At 42.9% G+C, this 24,359-nt stretch overlaps 1 protein-coding gene and 1 pseudogene across 7 annotated transcripts in view; both read right to left on the bottom strand.

Annotated features, from left to right (window-relative positions):
• BCAS3 (BCAS3 microtubule associated cell migration factor) overlaps positions 1 to 24,359 on the bottom strand; it is a 2,144,796-nt gene that overhangs the window by 1,553,244 nt on the left and 567,193 nt on the right. The window lies entirely within an intron of this gene.
• LOC135052500 (5S ribosomal RNA) lies at positions 3,906 to 4,024 on the bottom strand (annotated as a pseudogene).

The raw sequence follows: 24,359 nt of genomic DNA, 5'->3' as shown, positions 1-24,359 counted from the left end.
GACATGGACGCTGACACAGACACAACCCCAACACCACCCCGTCTGTTAGCAAACCAGAAATGCCCATAGAAAGTGCATGGATCTCCATGCAATTTAGATTGCATTGTCAGTAACCATAGGGACGTGTGTCTCGGATACTTGCGCAGAGGGAAAATATTGTACACTTGTGACCATTGCTTTCCCTGTGTCTGATCTCCATGTGTCTTGTAATGACTAGTCAATCTGTCCACCTGTTCTAATTATGCCATTATTGTATTAGAGAGCCTCAATATGAAGTTTATTGTACTAAGTATAAATTAATTTATAAAGAATGATGATTTGCATAAAGATTTGGGAATAGTAGCCCATCTTATAACAATAATGAAACGTGTAAATCTTTATGAAATTGTGTGAATATTGATTTTGTACATGCATTCTCTTTGGTGATACACATTCATCGCTTGCCTTTAGAATGTAAGCTCTCACGAGCAGGGCCCTAAACCCTCATGTGCTTATCCTTCTCCCACTTAAACCATCTTTGACAGCACTAAATCCCATCATTTTCCGCCAACCTAATATTTATGTCAGTGTCATCTGCTGATGTAGCTATGCTTATTTGCCCTGTACTAGTTCTATACTGTCTTCAACTAAAAGTCACTATTTTCCTGTTTTGATTATTAATTTATGTATTCTGTAATTGGGCGCTGCGGATCTCTTGTGGCGCCATATGAAGGATAATAATAATAATAATAATCAATCATCATCACCACTTGTTATATGTTTCTCAGGCAAACCAGAGTTGACTGTTGGATGCAGAATAAATCTTCTTATGCTTAAGGTGATTATCAGTTTTAATTAACTATAATATACTATTTTATATTTATAGAACTTGCACCTGATTTAATTATTTTTTTGGTCATCCAGCCTGATGCCAGCACAGAAGCATTTGCCACATCAAACCCAGTAAGTGTGAACCATGTGCCAGCCAGTACCCCACTTTTAAAGTTGAACTATAGCCATCCAAAGTAGGGTTTCTTTGGAAATCAAAGATTGCATTTGTTTAACAAGGGCTAGGGCATGTACATTGGAAGCATCAATCTAAGCTTGTTTTTCCAAATCAGTTTAAGACTGAAGTTTTCCTTATGCGATTATAGAATTGATACTTTGATTTAAAATTAATTTTCCCTATTGGGTCTTGATTTCGGCTAGAGTCTTGTTCATGGTAGAGAAGCAATTGCTAATCTATGGGTTGGATAATATGTGGAAAGTATTAGACATAGGAACAGAGCCGGATTAAGGGCCACATGGGCCTGGGGCTGAAAATGTTCAAGGGACTAAACTGAGAAGGGGAGGAGCTGTTACCAGTACTGTGTAGGTGTGGCCAGAGCCACGTGCGTGTGTACACCAACTATACTATCAGCCCCACTGTCTCCCTTAATAAATGAAATTAGTTAAATTGCATAATTTTTGTTCGAAAACTAAAAATAGAATTTTAATACATGTGATTTATGGCTGATTGTGTGACCAGCTAGACAGCTGGTCCTCAGCATGCTGCCATGATGGTGCGCCTATTTTGATGTAGAGGCATGGAGCTGCAGCTCCATCCGCCCCATTGTTAATCTGGCCCTGCACAGGAAGAAAAGGAGGAAACTAGAGCTTATAGACCACTGGATTCATTACACAAAGGATCTTAAAAAGACCCACATAACTAGGAGCAGACTTTATAGTGGGAAAACGAATATGTAGATTTGAGTGGAGAGTCACTTTTAAATAAGGTGTAGCTGGATGCTTATCTTAAAAAATACTTGTAGCGTTCTGAAGATTTCTTGAGAATCCTTTTCACTTTATCCCCAAATTTTAGAGAAGTTCTGGGTGGCAGCCCAGACCACTGGAACATCCGATGGGAGGCAGGAGTGACAACTGAGGGTGATGTGGGCGCATGCCATAGACAATGAAGAAGGGAGTAGAAGCAGATGGTTTATGATAGTGGTATTTATAGGGAAATTCATTCTAAGAAGTGTGATAAGACCAGTTGTCCTGAGTATATATTCCGAGAAATGTTTCTGACTGATGCATTCTGTCTGCCCATTGGACTGCGGGTGACAAACAGAAGAAAAATAAAAATTTCTTTGTAGAGCTTTACACAAGAACCCCAGAATTTTGCAGCAAACTGAATTACCCGACTGGGCACTATATAAATTGGGGAGTCATGTAGCAGGAACATTTTTTTTTTTGTAGACAAAGCAGTTAGCCAGGGTAGAAAGGAGATTTGTGATGAAAGCCATAGTGCTATAAGTCTAAGGTTTGTTAGCGATGGATAATGAATGTAAAGGACTTTTGAGTAAGCTGAGCGCATTTTGAGCAGGCAGGAAGGGCTCAGTATCTTGATGGTATGTAGGCGCCAGAGGAGTTCTAAAATTTTCTTACGTGAGCGTGAGGCTGCATCTGCTTTTTGGCCTCATGGGGATATTTAAATCTAAACAGGAAAAGAATACAGACCAGCTTTGCGAGGATTCAAAAGTTATGCATTTATAAATAGAAAACTTTCTTGAGGTCAGAATAGACCATTACAGGAAACCAGGAGCCCTCCAGTAGATAACACCACTCCTCCAGCTCAAAACCATAACCTGGTTTCCTTTTTTTCCTTTCTTTTTTTTTTTTTTTTAACTCTGATGGTATAGAATCCATGTTTTCAAGAAGAAACTTTTAAGAAAAGTACCTACCTAAAATTATTTATGAATAAGTAAAATTTACTTGAGACAGCACTGTTTCACTTCCAAAGGAGGAATCAACTTCAAGGAAAAAATATAGCAAAGTGTTAAGTAGTTTATCTATTGGGACTGTGGAAAAGGCCACTTCAGACATCGACATGAAGATTGGCATCTTGAATGTAGTTGTAGTCCGTACTAATTTTTACACCAAACTTGAGGATATGAAATATTTACCTAATTTCAAGCCCAGTAAAGCAGGAAAAGTCACTGAACCCGAAGGATAGCCTAGTGTATAGGAAATAAAACAGTCATAAGAATATAAATTTGGTAGGAGAGTGTGTCCTAACCCTGTCTCTCTTGACCAATTAGGATTTGCCATTTACTAGATAGCTAGGGCAAGTAGATGGGCAGAGACCACACAACGCAAGAATAACTTCTATTTAAATATTATCTCACACTACTCGAGAGTTAAATAAGAAATTAAGAATGCCCCATTTGTATTGGTTCCTCTGGGACAGGAATGTATGGCTGGAAGAGAGGCTTGAAGTCTTCTATACTTTTCCTTGGTTCTTTCCAGAAGATATACAGTAGTTCAATCTAAACAAGAGAGAACAATTCATCAAGAGAGATGGTCAATTCTCAGGAGGCCAGTATATTTTTAAACCTTTGCTGCAATGAAAAGAACAGGAAAAGAAGATTCTTGTTTGGGTGCACTCTTGGTTTTAGCCAGAAAAGAACTGAATTGAAAGTGGATTAAAAGAATACATTTCATTAGGTATATATTAAAAAGTGATCGGTGTACCCAACACAAACACCACTTATATATTAAAACTCAAGATCTGTGGTCCATGGGTATTAGAGTACATGTGATTGATTCATCAATTTACTTGTGATTGCATGGACCAAGCAAAAATATTAGCAGTTATGACCAAAACATAGGTCAATTGTAGGAAAACTTATGAGTATACTTCAAAGTGATTGCTAAATATTGGCTGCCATGCAATCTTATATCAAGAGAATATTGCTTAGAAAGTTTGCTGTGTAGTATCTACAAGGTATCCCAGTAGGTAAATTGCACAATGGGGTGCCACCAAAGTAATACAATACATCAAAATCAATGGTAAGTAGTGATAGGTCTGATATAGGTTTGAAAAAGAAAATACAAGTGGTGAATATGCTGTCAGTGTTAGGCACAGAGTATGCTGATCCTTCTTTGTTCTACTAAACTTGGTATTCCCAGTAAGTCTCCCATCCAAGTACTGACCAAGCCCAACACTGCTTAGTTTCCAAAATTGGACAGGGTCGGGCCTCTACAGTGTGGTATGATAGTAGATTGCTTGATTCGTTCCCACTCCGGGATCACTGGTGAGAGTTCACCTAGCAAAAAGAACATTGTAGACCCAATAAAGAAGAAGCAAAGTAATGGATCTGCTGCCAGCGTTAGTTAGAGGTGTGGGAGTGTGCAGCGTAGTCCTGTATCCTTGATATCAACCAATGGATTGCCAGTTAGAGTCAATATAAAGACAGCTAGATAGTTAGTGTATAGAAGTGAAGCACTGTATTACTGATGTAAGGTTACACCACAGCAGAAGTCCTAGGAGTGTAGAGACATTGGTGATAGATCTACATATAACATATAACTGAATAAATATATGCGGATTAAGTCCCTCAATTTTAGGGATTCAGGCAACAATTATATATCGGAAAAAGAGGGATAAAAAATAAAATGAATAAGTAAAATTAAAACTTTTTTTGTCAGATGGAAGTATGCCCTTTCATAAGTATTGTTACCACAGTGAGTATTACTACAGGATATTACTACAGTTATTATTACAGGATTGTACTATAATATGCCCAGGCTAAGTGCCTGTAGTTATGCAGTGAGTGCTGGGAGCAAAGTAGAAAAGGTTTTAGGAAGACCATGCATTTCACCTGCTGTTTGGACTTGATCACTTCTGGGTTGTCAATATTTATCAATCACTTTGAAGTATACCCATGAGTTTTCCTACAAATCGATTTGGTCTTAACTATTAATATTTTTGCTTGGTCCAAGAAATCACAAGTTAATTGACGAATGAGTCACGTGTACTCTAATACCCATAGACTACAGATCTTGAGTTTTAATATATAAGTGTTGTTTGTCTTTATTGGGTACACCGCTCACTTTTTTATATATACCTAATAAAATGTATTCTTTTAGTCCACTTTCCATTCAGTTCTTTTCTGACTAAAACCAAGAGTGCACCCAAACAAGAGTCTTATTTATTTATTTTTTTAACTTATTTATGAACAGTTTCTTATATAGCACAGCAAATTTCCTCTTCTTTCCATTGTAGCATAGCCATATCCACTGACTCAGGGTGCACCACCAACTTGACAACATCAGGGGGATCCCCCTTTATTTTTAATTTTGGTTCCTAATATATATGTAATTCTATATGATGATTAACAGATCAGTGTGGGATCACTTGCTTGCTTGAATGCTATTTTTAAACCTGCCAGAATACAAGCAGTGAGAGCCTCATACATCCACTGAAATAAAGCAGAAAGGATGCAAAACTGGACTGTATATTGATTCTCGGAAAGGAACTCTGGTCAAAGCAGGAGAATACTGGATATGAAACAAGACATTCACCCACGTTGACCAAAAATTCCAAGCAATGCACTTGAGTCAGTACTGGTTTAGTGTTGTTTTTCCAGATGTGTGGAGTCGAACAGAGAACAAGTCTTCGCATGGAAGTTTGGGCTTTGCTGCTGTAATCCCACAGGTCATGGCCTCCGGGTCTAGGTGAGCACTAGACATGACCGACAGGTAAACTAGGAGAGATAGTCCAAAGGAATGAGGCACAGAGGGTGTCTTGAAAGCAGTATTAATACCCTGTTTCAAAGAGAGATACGTGACAACAGGTAGATTCCCAGACTGATAAATGCATGTAACACTGAGAAACTGGAGAAACACAGGATACTGGAATACAACAGGACAACAGAAAACACACAGAATCCCTGGGAACCAGGAAAACAGAACCCAGATGGTAAGATGAAAATCTGGCACAGAGCGGCAGACTAATCAAGTTTAAATAGCCCACCTGTCAGACAAAAAGGCTGCTTATTGGTTTGCCTGATCACATAAGCAGAGTTTACATGTAGATGTATGGTGTGGCCACACACCATTACAGTAAAGATAGCGACCCTCCTGCCTGCTGTCAGTGGGATATTGTAGAGTGTGTCTGATGCATGTGACACTGGGGGTAATTCTGAGTTGATCGCAGCAGCAAGTTTGTTAGCAATTGGGCAAAACCATGTGCACTGCAGGGGGGGCAGATGTAACATGTGCTGAGAGTTAGATTTGGGTGGGTTATATTGTTTCTGTGCAGGGTAAATACTGGGTGCTTTATGTTTACACTGCAATTTAGATTTCAGTTTGAACAACCCCCACCCAAATCTAACTCTCTCTGCACATGTTATATCTGCCCCCCCCTGCAGTGCACATGGTTTTACCCAACTGCTAACAAATTTGCTGCTGCGATCAACTCAGAATTAGGCCCACTATTCCTATATCTCCTCAACATCTGTATAAACTGTACTATTGTACACCCGCTTAGGTTAGAGAAGAGAAGATTTCACAAACACAGGCAAAAAGGTTTTTTCACAGTAAGGACAATACGTTTTTGGAATTCCCTGCCTGAGAGAGTAGTAATGGCGGACTCGGTCAACACTTTTAAGATTTGGCTAGATAAATTCCTAATGGATAAGGATATACAGGGTTATGGTGTGCAGTCACGCACCATAGTTATAAAAAAAGAAGAAGAAGGAACAAACACAACAGCCAGCACTAGCAACAGACAAAATTAGTCCTAAAAATAATACGGCATATGAGACCACAAATACAGTAGGTTGAACTCGATGGACAAACTGTCTTTTGTGGTTCATAGGGTCGGCCACATTTAGGTCGACAGTGTCTAGGTTGACCACTATTGGTCGACAGTAACTTAGTTGACACCCAAAATAGGTCGACACAAGCATTAGGGTGACATGAGCAAGGTCAACATGACAAAAGGTCAACATGAGTTTTTTTAATGTCGTTTTCTTCGTAGACCGGGAACCCCAGCTAGTGCACTGTTTCCTCTCGCAAGGCTTGCTTCGCTCGCCATGCTTCAGGCAAGGTGCTTCGCTCTACTACCGCTGTGTTCGGCACAGGTTACCGTTCCCAACTGTAGTCCACGTGGATCGTAAAGTATGAAAAAATTTAAAAAATTTAAAAGAAAATCTGTGAAAAACTGATGTTGACCTAGAACATGTCGACCTACTGACCCTGTCAACTTAATGCACGTTGACCAATAGTGGTCAACCTAGTGACTGTCAACCTAAGTGTGATCGACCTACAGACGGCATACCGTTCTCTTCACCCCATTATCACTGCTATTAAAACCCATATGAGGTACTCCTTCTACGACAATTTTAAACTTGCCGAAAACAGCAAGCTTAAACGTAGATCTCACTGTTTTGCTAATTTTTTGTTTAAAATAATATATTGCAATTGACCTCCAAATATGTGTTAACTTGGCAATATATTTGTATTATCACACTTGTTTAATACAAAGAGATTACATAAAAATAAAAAATGTACATGTTCACTGTACATCATATATCATCCTTGTTGATGATGATAATAATGTACATATGTTGAGCCTTCTGAGACTGATTATGCTTCCGATGACAGTTGTGAAGAGCAAACTGTAAAAGCCTCAGTTATTATCATTTGATCTTTGTGAACATTCCTCTGAAAAATTCAAAACAAGTCACGACTATGGCCACCAAACAATACTGCTAAAGAACTGGTCAGGCGGGAAAAGTGCAGCAGAACAATAACTAGAGTGCTGCCCGTAAACATGCCTTTTGCTAAATTAAATCTTTAGATATTATCCCATTCAAGTTTGCAGAATCATCATATTGGATTTTGATGGCTTGTGCAGAACCAAGATAGTACTTACATTAATCCCCATTTATTTGAATTGAAGCAAATCGCAGTGTACAGTGTTTTATATACATAATTTCCACATTATATTAATTTGCTGAATATAGACACCATTACAGATTGGTCTACTGGCATAGTATTTTAATATAGTCAGTGCGGCAAGTAGAATTTTTTTCTTATTGGTACTGATAGTAAAAATGGGCGTGGTCACGTGTCGTGAGGAGGTGTGGTCACACAAAACTATGGCAGTAGCTACATGACAATAGGGGCATGGCCACATTATGCCACACACCGTAATGCCCCTTACACATTATGCCACACACTGTAATGCCCATTAAACATTATGCCACACACTGTAGTGCCCATTAAACATTATGCCACACACTGTAGTGCCCATTACACATTATGCCACACACTGTAACATCCATTACACATTATGCCACACCGTAAATGCCCATTAAACATTATGCCACACACTGTAATGCCTTACACATTAAACCACACACCGTAATGCCTATTACATATTATGCCACACAGTTATGCCACTGACACCATTTTTTGTCCTACACACAAAAATGTCCCTTATAAATTATTCCCCAGCTGTGGGCTGGTGGTACCGAGTACCACCACCATATTTCTTAACGGTACTCAGTACCACCCTACTTTCAGCACTGAATATAGTATGTCATTGCAGCTTTAGGAATGGACAAGATTTCCCCACCTTTGAACAACAATAAAATGAATATCAAACTAAAACATGCCAAGGAATTTTAGTGTCAAATCAATATATTTTACAGTTAATTGCACTAGTATTTATTCCACTTGTGTATTATAACCAGAGGCGGATTGGCCATAGGGTCTACAGGGAAGATTCCTGGTGGGCCGGCGCCCCCGTGGGGCCTGTTTTGTTTGAGGACATGCGGTCCTTTTTATAGACATAATGAATAAGATGCCAAACAATTTGCATATATGATAATTACTTTGCCACTTAGCCTGTGATTGCAGATGATCTAGTGTATGCTCAGTCTGCCTGCTTGGCTGACATATAAGATTGAGTGAATAGTGACTGGGATACGGTTGGTGTAATAAGCAAGAAAATATATCTTTCTAAAGAATGATATAGTTTCCTAAATTCTGAAGGTGTATCATATAATGTGCTCATAATATTTAACTTTATTTCCTTTTAACTTCCCCCTTGATGCTGGACATGCCCACTATCTGGAAAGTCTTGGGGGGAGGGTGCTGCTGCCATGGCCCATGGCTAGACCTTACACCTCTGGTGCTGCCCATGTGGGGCCACTAGTACAAATTTTTCCAGGGCCGCTTTTTGTTCCCAATCCGCCCCTGATTATAACCTTACCGTCAATTGAAATTTTTCTTATATACTGTAGATTTTAAAATCTTCAAAATCAATGTGCACCGTTTTATAATGCTTTGCAAGCGTGTGCAAAAATAAGTTTTTCTGCCAAAGAAATCTGATAAGCCAATCTCTAATTTGCTGCCCATTGTAAATGCTTGTGCTGGGAGAACAATGGCTTATGTTATTTTTACATTTCTATTTTCCAACATTGTGGGATCCATTCTCTTTGTATGGTGGCAGTAGGTGATGAATTGACTTTTTCTCTAGCACTCCCATGCAAATTCAGTAGACAGACACACCAGGAACTGTCACAAACCAATAGAAAAAATCAACGGCTCTCATGACTCACCATATCCACTATATATGATAACACAGGTGAACTGTTTAAGAAGAATAGCTTATGTTGTCAATCAGGAGACTCTTTATACCGCAAGCCAATTGCTAATGCCACAAGCACCTCCAAAAGTAAAAACAACAACAACAACAACTGCAACAACAACAGGTAGATACTTCTTAAAGATTAAATAATCTCTAGTAACTAAGACATTAAGCCACACAAACTTTACCACACTGTACCACAGCATTCTGCTCTGTAGCAACTTTACGTTATCATTAAAATAGATCTAGTAAAATAAAAATGAGCTTAAATATATTACTGTAATATTATACGCATGAATATGTTATTTCCAATACATTTACACTTGGCTGCATTAACCAGAGCACCAATCTCTGCAGGATAGCATTTAAGATAAAGTTATGTATAATGTATGTACTATATGTTAAAGTGTGGTTTGTGCAGTACAAGAAAAGAGCAAAGCCAAATTTGGCGTTTTGCCTAGTTGAATCGTTTGTTGTATAAAGGTGAACTTCTTAGCTATATAAGAACTATAAATGTTAGTGAATTCCTCTCCGTTTGTCACATCACATAAGTGGATACTGGTTGATTACTCAGTGATTATTAAAAAAAAAAAGAAAGAAAACAAAACAAAAGGGGCAGAGACTTAAGAGGTTATTCAGTTTGGATTTCAAATTCTGCTAAAAAGCAGAATTTGCAATCAGTTCTTTCACATGCTGACGGCCGCCCATCGCAGGGCAAGGCAGCCCAGTATGCTAAATGGCAGTCACCAGCTGCATCCTGAGCGGCTATCAAATGCATTCGGGTCGCAGTGAGTGAATGCCGATGAGCGCTTGGGGATGCAACCTGACTAACACCCTTAATTTGGCCAGTAGAAAATAATTGCTTGCTATAAGTGCAGCGGCAAAAAAGACAATTTTACAAGACCTTTTCTTTTACCTTGGTCCCCACTTTGTACTGAGATGTGCAGTGAGTAGTTTCTTACTATGTATAATAATATCTTATGCCTAAATCATATGCTTTTATCTTGCAAAATTGTATACAGTGCTTCTGCTTCAATAACTAAATATAAAATAAAAATGATCAGCGTTAGTTCAAAACGTATTTCTGACAGTGGATAAACTATACAGAGGGAAGCGGTTAAAATACAGCTAGTTGGGATCCTGGCAGTCACAATGCCGCTGCTGGGATCCCGGCTAGTGGTGAAATGCCACCGCTGAATACCTGCGACCCAGGCTATTCTCCCTCAGTTGGTGTTTTGCTGGGCGGCGGGATCCCGAGTCCCGTCCATGGCACCCAGAGCAACCGTGCCCGCAGCGTGGCAAACACAATGAGCACGCAAGAGGCTATCTAGCGTTCACCCCGCTGCCAGCATTAACAGCTGATGCGATCCTGCTCTCAGGACTCGGGATCATGACAGCCGGGATCCTGTCAGCCGGCATTTCATACTGTTCCCTATAAAGATACAATGAGGTCTTATCACTGGCATTACGACTAGAGAAAAACATAACACCATAAAAAAATTCTAACAAGACTTTCCAAAATCTTTAAGTCACATTAAAGTCAGTTAATTACATATACATCAGCCATACTGAACTGATTAATATTATGAATTTGTTGTTAAAACCACCTACATAGCAGTACAAACTACATAGCAGTAAATGGTTGTATCTCCGGACCTGAAGGAAACAAAAAAAATACCCACTTCTTTCAGATGGAGTATTTCAATGTAGCATAAACATATATAGACAATAATGTATCTTTAAATAATCAGATTTTATTTAAAGACTACATATGCGTCCACATACACCTATCCTCAAATTGTACCAAACAGCCCTGTATGATGTGCTACAGACTTAAAATATGCATCTTAATGTGCTATGCTAATCCTAAAATAGGATTTTAATACCTACTGGTAAATCCTTTTCTCTTAGTCCGTAGAGGATGCTGGGGACTCCGTAAGGACCATGGGGTATAGACAGGATCCGCAGGAGACATGGGCACACTATAAGACTTTCAATGGGTGTGAACTGGCTCCTCCCTCTATGCCCCTCCTCCAGACCTCAGTTAGAAAACTGTGCCCAGGGAGACGGACATTTCGAGGAAAGATTTATTGTTTAAACACGGTGAGTGTCACACCAGCTCACACCACGAATATACCGCAGAACGTGGTATTCAAAAGAACATCAGCCCACGGCATGAACAATACACAGCCACATGCTGAGAGAATATGTAACACAAGCTGTGTGTCAACACAACCAATAATAAGACACCGCGTGCCATGGCACACACGTCAGCAACAGCCTGACAGAAAAGAAACACTACAAGAGTGTAACCATAACCAATACCTGCAGACACAGTACGAACTGGGACGGGAGCCAAGCATCCTCTACGGACTAAGAGAAAAGGATTTACCGGTAGGTATTAAAATCCTATTTTCTCAAACGTCCTAGAGGATGCTGGGGACTCCGTAAGGACCATGGGGTTTATACCAAAGTTCCAGTGCGTACGACTCTACAGCACCGACTGAGCAAACATGAAGTCCCCATCATCCAGGGTATCAAACTTGTATAGCTTAGCCAAAGTGTTTGAAACCCGACCAAGCATCCGCTCGGCAAAGTTGAACCGGCAAGACTCCTCGGGCATCCGCCCAAGAATAGCCCATCTACCTAGTAGAATGGGTCACCACCGACTTTGGTAACGGCAATCCAGCTGTAGAACGATCACGCCGAATCGTATCACAGATCTAGCGTGTAACAGACTGCAGAGACGCAGGTGCTCCAATCACGCTGGGAGCATACCGGACAAACAGAGCCTCTGTTTCCCCAATCTGAGCCAAATTGGCGACATAAATATTCAAAGCCCTGACTACATCGAGAGACCTTGAATCAGCCAATGCTTAAGCAACCACAGACATCAAATAGGCAGGTTTCTGCGAAACACCGAAACCACTTTTGGCAGAACTATTATCCGAGTTCTCAATTCCGCTCTATCCACCTGGAAGATCAAACAGGGGCTCTCGTGAAACCCAGCCGCTACTTCCGACATCCGCCCTGCGGAAGCCAAAGTCAAAAGCATGACCACTCTTCAAGAGAGAAACTTTAACACAACCTTTGATAAAGGTTCTAAACATTTTGACACAAGAAAACGCAACACCACGTCAAGGTCCCACAGTGCCATTGGGGGCACAAATGGAGGTTGGATGTGCAGTACTCCTTCCATGAAGGTCCGAACTTCCGGAAAGGTTGCCAATTCTTCCTTGAAAGAAAATTTAAAAAGCCAAAACTGCACCGAAATGGAGCCTAACATTAGGCCTGCACCCACACTTGCGTGCAAAGAATGGAGAAGAACGACCCAGTTGAAAACTTCCATAGCAGCCTTCTTGTAGTCACACCAAGACCCACATTTTCTCCAAACCCGGTGGTAAGGCTTTGCCGTTACTTCTTTTCTAGCCCTAAGAAGTGTGGAAACGACTTCACTGGGAATATCCTTTCTGGTTAGGATATGGCGTTCAACCGCCACGCCGACAACGCAGCCGCGGTAAGTTTTGATACACGCCCGGATCTTGTTGTCACAGTTCCTCACGTAGAGGAAGAGGCCAGGGATCTTCTATGAGTAAATCTTGAAGAACTGGATACCAAGCCCTCCTCTTTTAGACCGGAACAATGAGGATCCTCTCAACCCTTGTTCTTCTTACGTTTATCACCTTCCAAAGAGTGAAACCGTAGGGGACACATAGACTAACTGAAAACACCCAAGGTGTCCCGAGGACGTCCACTGCTATAGCTTGAATTGTCCTCCGACCTGGAACAATATCTCTTAGATCTCTCGTTGAGGCAAGACGCCAACATGTCCAATTGAGGCACTCCTCAACAACTTATCGCTTTAGCGAAAACTTCTCTATGACGACCGTATTTCTCTCGGATGGAGATCGCGTCTGCAGAGGAATCTATTTCTCAGATGCTCACATCTGGAACGAAGACTGCTAATATAGCGTTTACCAGTCTTTCCACCCAGCGGAAAACTTTTCCGGCATCTGTCATTGTCGCTTCGCTCCTTGTTCTGCCTTAGCGGCTTACGTACACCACTGCTGTCAAGTCGTCCGACAGAATTAATACGGGCAGATCACGAAGCATATGTTCATTGAAAATAGCTCTTAATTCAAGAAAACTTATTGCAGACAAGCCTTCCAGCTCGACATTTTCCTCTGGAAATACTTCCCTTGCAAGGACTGTTCCCCAGTCTTGGAGATCTGCATGCATGGACACCAGGATCTCCTCCTGTATTCCGAACCTTCGTCCCTCTAGGAGGTGAGAACTAAGCCGACACCCCAGGAGCGAAAAACCTGGCCATTAGGATTATATTCCGGCGCATGCGCAGGTGAGATCCGGACCACATTTCCAACTGGCCCCATGGAAACCACTCTGACATTTGACCTGCTCACCAAAAAGGCCTCCTAGGCTGCACCGATCTTCTTCATCAACAGAACATATTGATGGATTGTCGCTGCAAATCTGATCCGACTCCAGATCCTCAGACCTCTTTCCACAGGGACCCACAGAACTTTAACCGTTCCGTATCTACTCTGATACCCACCACCGACGTCTGCGTCGTTGGGAATAACAGCCTTCCCCTGTGTTGAAGAACAGTCAGAGAGAAACAGCGATTTGCACCACTGCTGTCTTGACCTCCCCTTAATCAGGAGAGTGTCCCAGTACAGAACACAATGGCTCTTACTATTGAAAGAATACCATCCCACTGCCATCACTCCGGTGAAATGGTAACGACAATCCCGGACATCCACCCAGGTAATCTGAATGCGGAGAACAGCGCATTTAAACCTCTAGTTTCTTTTTTTTTTTTTAAACAGGGACAGCAGGACAATGTCCTGAACATGACGCACCTTTGGTATGGCGTCGTGTACTATCTCCCCTTCCAGAGGGGAAAAGGCAAGATCTATTAGAAAAATCAGTGAGGGGAAACATCTGTAACGCCAGAATGCCCTTTTGGAATCTATAATTAACTCACAGGTCCAAGTCTAATCCTGGACTGACTGAAAAGTAGTAGACGAGTTCCCACCAGAGTGGCTTCCAGCCAGCCAGACTCCGCGACATGTGATGGATGTGGTAGAAACAGAAAACGACATCCGCTTCTGCAAACCTAACAAGGCTGCAGAACTCTTACCTTTTCACCTTCCACTGTCTGCACCGAAAAGGAAAAAAGAACAGTATCGAACCGGTTAAAACGACTGCATCCCACAAAAGAATGCGTAACCAACCGTTGTGAAGTAGACTAACTCACGAAGTTAGATTTACCAGCAGTATCCGCCGGGATTGACTGAACTGAGGCATCCCCCAAACAGCGGTACGCCGTCCCAGGGATAAACTCCAGTATCTCTCGGAGTCAGACTCAAAGTTCCCCAAGCCACACCTCCTGTATAGAGAAGAACCAACAGAAGGAACAACCTCTACTCTCTTTAGGTTAATTCTATCGGATGCCTTTCCGAATATAAACACTCCCACATGTGCATGTAATGCAAATAAGCTCAAAGCATAGAAATAAAATATCACTTAGCTTCCTGTATACGATCCTTTGTGGCAGGGCCCCGTGTCGACCAGGAGTTGACTTTCGCAGTATTCTATCAGCGTCGGGAAAAGAATAAACATTCGGACTCCTTAAGAGGATCTGAGACCAACTCGACACGGCCGACCTAGCTTTATCAATAGAGCGACCAGCACATGAGAAGGAATACTATTACTTCAGCATTCATTATAAATCATAATATGAATATACATAATGTAATACACAATTACGCACATATCCTAAATAAATATATATATATATATATATATATCATACATATAAGCGGATTGTCCGGAACCTTCGTGTCACTATTGACATTAATGTGTTCTGAATGTGTATGACCATGTACTGAATTCTCCAGTTGTGGATCTACCAGGAAACATTATGGTCAACAGAAAACCTAGTATTCGTCGACAGCAGGGAGTAGTAACCAGGCAAAATAACATTCTTGCTACCCCGAGGGGTCCGAGGGAAGTATACATAAATAATTAAAACACTTCCCCACATACACCACCATATCTGTGTTCGAGGTACAGGCACATGGACCTGTACCATATATATAAATAGATATACAGGTATAAGGCAGTTACATGTTAATTTACACCCAGTAATAACAGGGCCACCCACCTACTACTGTGTCTCCCAAACAGTGTTTACTTTTAACAAGCATACAAGGACCGACCTGCTGATACTGCCACCCACCTACTACTGTGTCTCCCAAACAGTGTTTACTTTTAACAAGCATACAAGTACCGACCTGCTGATACTGCCACCCACCTACTACTGTGTCTCCCAAACAGTGTTTACTTTTAACAAGCATACAAGTACCGACCTGCTGATACTGCGGGTGGTATTCATGTGACCGGCGGTCTGCTGACCGACAGTCACATGACCTCCTCCACCATCCCACCGGCTCAGTATCCCGATGGTCAGCATGCCGACCAACAGGGACTATTTCCACTTGTGGGTGTCCACGACACCCATAGAGTGGGAATAGAACCCGTGGCGACCGCAGGTCGCCACCGAGCCCGCAGCGTGGCGAGCGCAGCGAGCCCGCAAGGGGCTTGCTGCACTCGCCCCTCCCCTCCGGGATCCCGGCGTCTGTATGCTGCCAGGATCCCGGCGTCGGTAAGCTGACCGGCGGTCAGGAGACCGCCGGTCAGCCATACTACACCCGATACTGCATCTACCGAATCAAGCACCAACAGGTGTCGTCGAAGCCGACAGTGATCCCCACAGCTATTTGTGACAAAACACTCACGCATGTCGACACATGTTGACTAAAAAGCTATAGTGGGTATATCTGACAGGGAACACACAGAGATATATGCACACAAATAATGATTACATGCCCATTATCTAATATAGTGCCATATTTCCTGCTATATAGCACTAAAACACTGTGCCCCCCCTCATGTGCACTATATACACGCTTTTGGCGGGGACATGAAGAAAATGGTGCTTAATCTTTGTGTGAGGGCCAAGCCCCGCCCCTATTCAGCACGCTTCAGCCCCTCTAATAAAATACTTTTGTATGCTGGCGGGGGTCCGTATACAGTGCACACGCACTGTATACACATTTTATTACACCCACAAGAGGTTTATACTGCTCCCAGGGCGCCACCACCCCCTGCGCCATGCACCCTTGCAAAGCCGCTGTGCGAGTGAGCAATGGCGCGCAGCGTAGCCACTGGTTTATACTGGCGGGGGATCGTACACGGTGCCCAGGCACCTAATATGCATCTCCTCCAGCGGATTTGAGCCTCAGTAACTTGCTGCCCAGGGCGCTCCCACCCCAGCGCCCTGCACCCTGTGAGTGCCGTTGGTGTGTGGGAGCATGGAGCGCAGTGCGACCGCCGCGCTGTACCTCCGTTTTCTGAAGTCTTCTGCCGTCACTGAAGTATTCTGTTCTTCACATACTCACCCGGCTTCTTTCTTCTGGCTTCTGTGAGAGGGGTGACGGCGCGGCTCCGGGAACAAGCAGCTAGGCAAGTGATCGAACCCTCTGGAGCTAATGGTGTCCAGTAGCCTAAGAAGCAGAGCCCTTGAACTAAGCAGAAGTAGGTCTGACTTCTCTCCCCTCAGTCCCACGATGCAGGGAGCCTGTAGCCAGCAGGTCTCCCTGAAAATAAAAAACTAACAATAAAGTATTTTAGAGAAACTCAGTAGAGCTCCCCTAGTGTGTGTCCAGTCACTCCTGGGCACAGAGTCTAACTGGAGGAGGGGCATAGAGGGAGGAGCCAGTTCACACCCATTGAAAGTCTTATAGTGTGCCCATGTCTCCTGCGGATCCCATCTATACCCCATGGTCCTTACGGAGTCCCTAGCATCCTCTAGGACGTTTGAGAAATGTAGTATACTATTAGTGATTAGTACATTATTAGCGAATTAAGATGCAAATGCAGAAAAAAGTACGTACAGTAATCTGGGTAAAAGTCCTGTCTTTTAGGAGCTCTGTCTTTTGCCTTTTTAGCCATATGATGCACTTTTTACTGAATTTTGCATATTAAATCACTAGTAGTGTACTAAGGGTGTAATTCCAAGTTGATCGCAGCAGGATTTTTGTTAGCAGTTGGGCAAAACCATGTGCACTGCAGGGGAGGCAGATTTAACATGTGCAGAGAGAGTTGGATTTGGGTGGGGTGTGTTCAATCTGCAATCTAATTTGCAGTGAAAAATAAAGCAGCCAGTATTTACCCTGCACAGAAACAAAATAACCCACCCAAATCTAACTCTTTCTGCACATGTTATATCTGCCTCCCATGCAGTGCACATGGTTTTGCCCAACTGCTAACAAAAATCCTGCTGCGATCAACTTGGAATTACCCCCTAAGTGACTAATAGTGCAATAAGTTCTGGTGGTCATTCAGGTGCGGTCAGATTTGCTATCACTGCTGATTCCTTGGAAGCAGCAGTGATCGCGCTATATGATAATGCAGCAGGAGGCATCTATTACAAGCAGTAGTGATACGAGCTACATCCTGTGACGCAGCATTAGATCGAAGAACCCACCATCGAGGCAGCTTTTGCCACCCATGGTAGCCATGTAGCAAACAATTTCACTGACATGAAACAGGCCATTAATATGAATCGCTGACATGGATCATAGAGTATCCAGAACAATGCTTTGCAATACAATTACCCCACTTGCAATCATAATTGTCAATTTGTATGGACCGATACAATTACTCTCTACATGCTGATAGTTAGAGCTGAAAAAATTGTCAGTGGGTTGAAGACAAAATATGTTCCAGTATTTAATTACTCTCTACAGTGCTAAGATAATTATATTAACATCCATTACCCAAATTGCAAAGTACATATAACTTTCTGGGCAAACTGGATGCTGTCAGACAAGGATTTGCAATGGCAGGGTTGGTGTGTGGAGTCTAACGAACCCTCTAGTCTTTGCCAACAACTGCTGCAATGTGGCAAGTACTGTGCTGCTGGGAGGTGACGGTGTGGGAGTGCAACAGTTGCAAGGTACATCAACAAGCAAATAGGGTAGTAAGGGAACCTGAAGAAAGGCTCACAGGCAAAAGTACTGCAAACAAGCAGAGGTCTGGGCACAGGCCTGTAGCAGAACCATAAGACAAGCCATGGTAAGGAACTCAGGGGCAGATTTATTAAGCTTGGTGAAGTGATAAATTGCATGGTGATAAAGTACCAGCCAATCAGCTCCTAACTTCCATGTCACAGGCTGGGTTTGAAAAATGACAGTTAGGAGCTGACTGGCTGGTGCTTTATCATCTTCCACTTTATCACTTCACCAAGCTTAATAAATCTGCCCCTCAGGCAGGAATGTATTCATTTTTCTAACATTGTACGGAGAGAGAGTGTAGAATGGATTTTAATTCACATGTAGTTGCATAATTTGCATGAGTGTTAAAAATGGGAGTCTGACACAGCACTTAAACAAAATGGCATAACAGCCCTAAATGTAATGCACAGCTTTTTATGTTGTTTTTGCCTATTTTACCAATTTGATGGCCATAAAATGAAGATGTACTGTATTTATTTCACATATGCTACAAAACAAAATCCCTATCTGTCTAAACATTTGTATTAGAATATTCACTTAAACTAGCACCTCCATTACGGTTATCCAATATTCAATGGTATACAGTCTGGCTATATCGATTTCTGTCATCTTAGATACCATCTCACACTGGTTCTGTCGCAGATTACAGGATCAATGTACAGAAATTTGAGGTATTGCCCCTGTCTACTACACAGTTCTATGGAGATGCTTCTAACTTGAATGTCCCATTTAAAAATCACACATTCAGTGCAAGACCTAGCAAGTAACCAGGGAGGACAGGTCCCCTTAGAGCACCTGCCGGACGTCATTCAGAAACCCCCTAAAAGCCACCTTTTGGGCTCCAGGGAGCATATATATTGCTCCTCTAAGGCCCTCTGGTCACTCCACCTAGGGTAATCAGGTTCGCAGGGCCAGGGGGGCGCCTCCTGTATCCCCGCGTGTTGCTGCTTCCTTGCCCTCCTCAAGCTGGTGCCTCAATTTCAAGCCAACGCCGGCACTGAATTCTGACGTGACGGAGCTCCCAGCCAGTGTTTTTATATATGCCTATTGGGTCCCCTATTGTCTGGAAGAGCCTTATAGGAGGCACATCCCAATATGGAGCCTGACTGCCTGACCCTTGTATCTGTGATTTACTAGCAGCAGCTTCTCCCTGCTCCGTAATCGGAAGTGGAGCAGCTGTCAATCACCTGCTCTCACTGGTCTCTCTGCTCCTGAGGCCAGCTGTTCCTGTGCCTTGGTGGTCTCCTGTAATACAGTTGAGCTACCACAGCCAAGGGGGAGCTACAAGAGACAGCTGCGTGCAGATGGCAAGTCCTCATTCATGCCTCTGTCCCGCAACTTCACCCTCCAAGGGCTGAGGCTCCAAGTCAGTCCTACTGCTCTCCTCTGTAAACATTAATATCCTGGGGCCTTTTCTGTGTGTGAGCAAGATAATCATCAGGTCCCCATACAGTATATGAGTTTTTGCTCCCCTCTGTGGACAGTCACTGCCCCCACGCTCTACAGTGCCAGCTAAACAGATTTTTAACATACCAATATTGTGACACTGACAGCCCCACTACTACTTTAGTCACACCCCCACTGCTACTCCTAGTTCTGATGGAATTGGACTTCCTGAATGCCACACTAGTTGGCAAACCCCCTATCCCCTGGGTGTTTCAACCCCAATATTTTCCACTTACTTTTGGACCTTCTCACTCTTGCTCTGTTAAACTCCCTCTCTCCCTTACATTTCCCCGGATATATTTTTTGGCATTGTTCTCTCCTGTTTTTCCATATTTGGTGATCAACACATGCAGACATCTACCGCCAAGACCCCTAAACAAGGGGAAAGTGACATTTTGCAATATTTTACCAGAGGTACAAAATCTTCTTAGTAAAGGGGTCCCCCCTCTAGGTGCCATGGACAAGAACAATCTGCACTCACCTGCCCCATACACCAAAGAGGACATCTTAGTTCTCGGTTTCCTTATCACGTATTACAAGGGCTCTCTTGAAACGAAACTCGACAAAGGGTTGCATCCACTAAAGCTGAAGTCTCAACCCTTGCTACGAGAACCACTAAACTTAAATCTTGCCAAGACGGTTTGCAGAAAACCCTGGATGAAACCGGCAGAAATCTGGATAATATTGTTACTGAACTCAGTGATCTCCGTAATAAGAATAAAGATTTTGAAAACTGGAAACACAGGAATAATATGCGCATGCGTAAAATTACAGAATTCGTCTCCATGATGCTTTAGAATTATACCTGCATAAACCTTTCTCCTTCTTGCTCTCTGATCTTGGCTCTAGAACATTACCGCTAGAAATGGCGCATAAAGCTCTTCGACAAAACCCAGGGCAACGAACCCCCGTGCGACGTTGTTATGAGATTCCTCAGTTACAAAGACAAAGAACTTGTCATTGCCCCTATCCATGGTAAACATCATATCCTCTTCAACTCAGTAAAGCTACAATTTTTCCAAGACCTTTCCCCATTGCCGATCACAAAGAGGAAAGACTTCTGGGACTTGACCAGGCCCTCCAGGCAAGGAGAATCAGATATCGCTGGGGGATTCCTTTCAAGCTTATCATCGACCTGCACGGTAAAACCATTCTTAGCTTCATGAATGTAAGGACTTAAATCACAACATTGATGAATCTTAACCCCCTCCTGGAGGGGACCCTGGCGATTTGTGAGTGTCCAGTCTCCCTGTGGCCAAGGCTCAACCTTCATCCAGTGTATACTCCTTCTATGTTTAATATTTGGTCACTGATTTGTAGCCACAAAATGAACCTAGCTATCACCACCTGGTACTCACCTAGCCTTCTACCCATACTCCCCTCCCCATCCCCCTCTTACATATGCAATTGACTTATTGAACCTACTGTAGAAAGCATTGTTATTCTTTAACTGTCTCATTACAACAATGTTTGCCTTAGTTATATTCCTATTTGTTATACCTGCAATGTTTTGTACTAATTGTCATATTTCTCTCTACTTGCACATTGATGTTATTTGTTATCATACAATACTATTATAGTTGTGGGGCTTATGGTGTGAGGAGTTACAACAGTACCCTCTCCTCAACATCTCCCCACCATAAAGGTGGCTCCCTACCTCATACACATCCCATCCCTTTCCCCTCGGTATGTTTTTTGTTCTTTCAAGCAGCACGCTCACTGCTGCCTAGGCGTTAGAAATGTGTATACCCCCCTCACAATGTAATCCTTTTGTGAATGCAAACTCATATTTCTATATACTTTATTGCCCCTGAAGTCATAAACCTCCAAACAACCTCTCCCAAATTTTCTGGCTTTTGCCTCTCCCCCACTTTTGTCACACTCGAGTATATATCCCTTTTTTTATACATTACTCCCCCCCACCCCAACAAAAAAAGTAATCTCTCTCTCTCTCTTTTTCTTCCCTTCTTCACACCTCGCTATGACATTTTCATTGTTTATCTCCTTCTTAGAGGTGTTTTAGGCTCTATAGCTTCCACCTTCTTGGACACCTCAGTCACAAATCATGTGTGCTTTCGGCTTCCTTTTCACAGGTAAGGTTCTCGTGCCCAGATCCCGTCTCTCATCCGCCCCACTCCTCTTCGCCCTTCTCCCTTTCCCTTTTGTTTTTTCTCCACTCTCACCCTCCATTCCCCAGTGAGCTAGGGTTCCTGTCCTTATTTCTTCACCTACTACCTTTCATACCTTTAACTATGGCCTCAACACCCCTCAGAAATGTACAAACAATAATAATGGATATTATTATTGTAGTAGGAAACCCACTTTTGCAAACCTGGCAACTTAATCTGATCTTAAGATGCTTTTCCACCATGTTCTACTCCTCCAGTACATCCAAACATAATGGAGTAGCTATCCTCATCAATAACAAAACTACCTTTTACACAAGACTGTCTACACTGACGCGGATGGTCGGTATATTATCCTGGCTGGCAAGCTTGGACACAACGAGGTCACTATTGCCACGGCGTATGCTCCCAATTTAGACCAACATTACTTCTTTAAATCTTTTTTTAACAAATTGTACAAACACAGTATTGGTAATTTATTCCTCAGTGGTGATTTCAACTCCATTCTTGACCCAATTTTGGACAAGTCTCCCCCTCAGCCCCGTTCACCTCTTTGTTCTATATCAAAATGCCTCAAACACATGAAAGAAGCCGGCCTTTTCGATACTTGGTGCTCTCTTAATCCCTCTTTTAGGGATTATGGGGTCATTCCGACCCGATCGGTCGCTGCAGTTTCTCGCGGCGCAGCGATCGGGTCGGAATTGCGGATGCACTGGCGCCGCAGTGCACCGCGGCATGGCAGTCGTCGTTGCTAGCGATCGTCTCTGAGGCAGAGGCTGGGCGGGAGGGGGCTGGACAGCGGCGTTAAGCCGCCATTTAGGGGGAGCGGTCCTGCCAACGCAGGCGTGGCCAGAACGTTGGGGAAGTGGTCCGCGGCAGCTGCATGACGTCACAAGCAGCAGCTGTGGGCCGGGGAGCGACGAGTAGCTCCCAGCCAGCATGCTAAAGCTGCGCTGGTCGGGAGCTACTCTTGAAGTGCAAAGGCATCGTCCGCTGTGCGATGCCTTTGCACTTTTGCTGGGGGGGGGGGGGCGCACTGACATGCGGGGTGGACTAGCCCTGTGCTGAGCGTCCCCCCACATGTCAGTGTGAATGATTGTACCTGTGCTAAATTTAGCACAGCTACGATCAACTCGGAATGACCCCCTATATGTTCTGCTCTCATCGACACAACACATACTGCAGAATGTATTCCATTTTTTGCAGTCTTCCAAACCCCAATCAACTCACTGATGTGTCTATTGTCCCCAACTCTTAGTCTGACTATTCCATTTTAACTTCTTCTTTTGACCTCCTAGAAACCCTGGTTGCCAGACCCTACTCGCTCAACGAGACCCTCCTGAAAATTCCCCAAATTAAGACGAAACTCAAAGAAAGTGTTAAAAGACTACTTCTCCCTTAATGTTTCTCATCCCGGATGATGCCCACTTGTCTGGGAGGCTCATTAAGTCCATTATCCGAGGACATATTATCAGCGCCTTCTCCGATCCCTAATGGATCAGGTCCATCATTTAGTCTCTTTATAAAACAACTCCTATGGACTCCCTATAGCTGCAAAATCAGCACTTAATGCCATCCTCTCTGAAAAAATAGAGAAATCTCTTAGGTGGCTGAATCATTTATTCTATTAAAAAAGCAACAAGGTGGACCCTCTCCTTTCTAATCACTTGAAGGGTTCTATGCCTAATTTGGTGATCCCAGCGATTAAAGACTCCTCAGGTTCTCTTATACAGTCCCTCTAAAATCAACTCTATTTTTAAAGATTATTACTCTTATCTCTATAATCTTCATGATCATGTCTCCACATAACCTTCTCCTCCCACCTCTCTTTCGATTTGTCTTCGCTTTACCATGGAACAATTCCTCTACGTTTGAGGCACCTAATCTTCCCATAACTGAGGAGGAGATCTCTCAAGCTCTCAAGTTGCAGAAACCCTTCAAGGCACCTGGCCGGGATGGTCTCCCCTTTTCCTACTCTAAAACTTTTCAGAGCTCACTAGTCCCCCACCTCACTCACTCTTTTAGTCAAATCCTCGAAGGCTGGCTCAACTTCCCCAGATATCACTAAAGCAAAAATAACGGTTATTCCAAAAACCAGACACCCAAGATAGGCCAATCTCCCTTTTAAACACGAACCTTAAACTAATTCCGGCAAACAAATTAAACCCCATCCTTCCCTCTCTTATCCATCCTGACCAGATGGACTTTGGACCCTCCTGTCAAGCCCTTGATAATACTAGATGCACAGTAGATCTTGACCACCACATAAATACTATTAGGCTG

The sequence above is a fragment of the Pseudophryne corroboree genome, chromosome 2 (genome assembly GCF_028390025.1).
Source record: "Pseudophryne corroboree isolate aPseCor3 chromosome 2, aPseCor3.hap2, whole genome shotgun sequence".
Taxonomy (NCBI): Eukaryota; Metazoa; Chordata; class Amphibia; order Anura; family Myobatrachidae; genus Pseudophryne; species Pseudophryne corroboree.
This window is presented reverse-complemented; position numbering and strand designations above follow the sequence as displayed.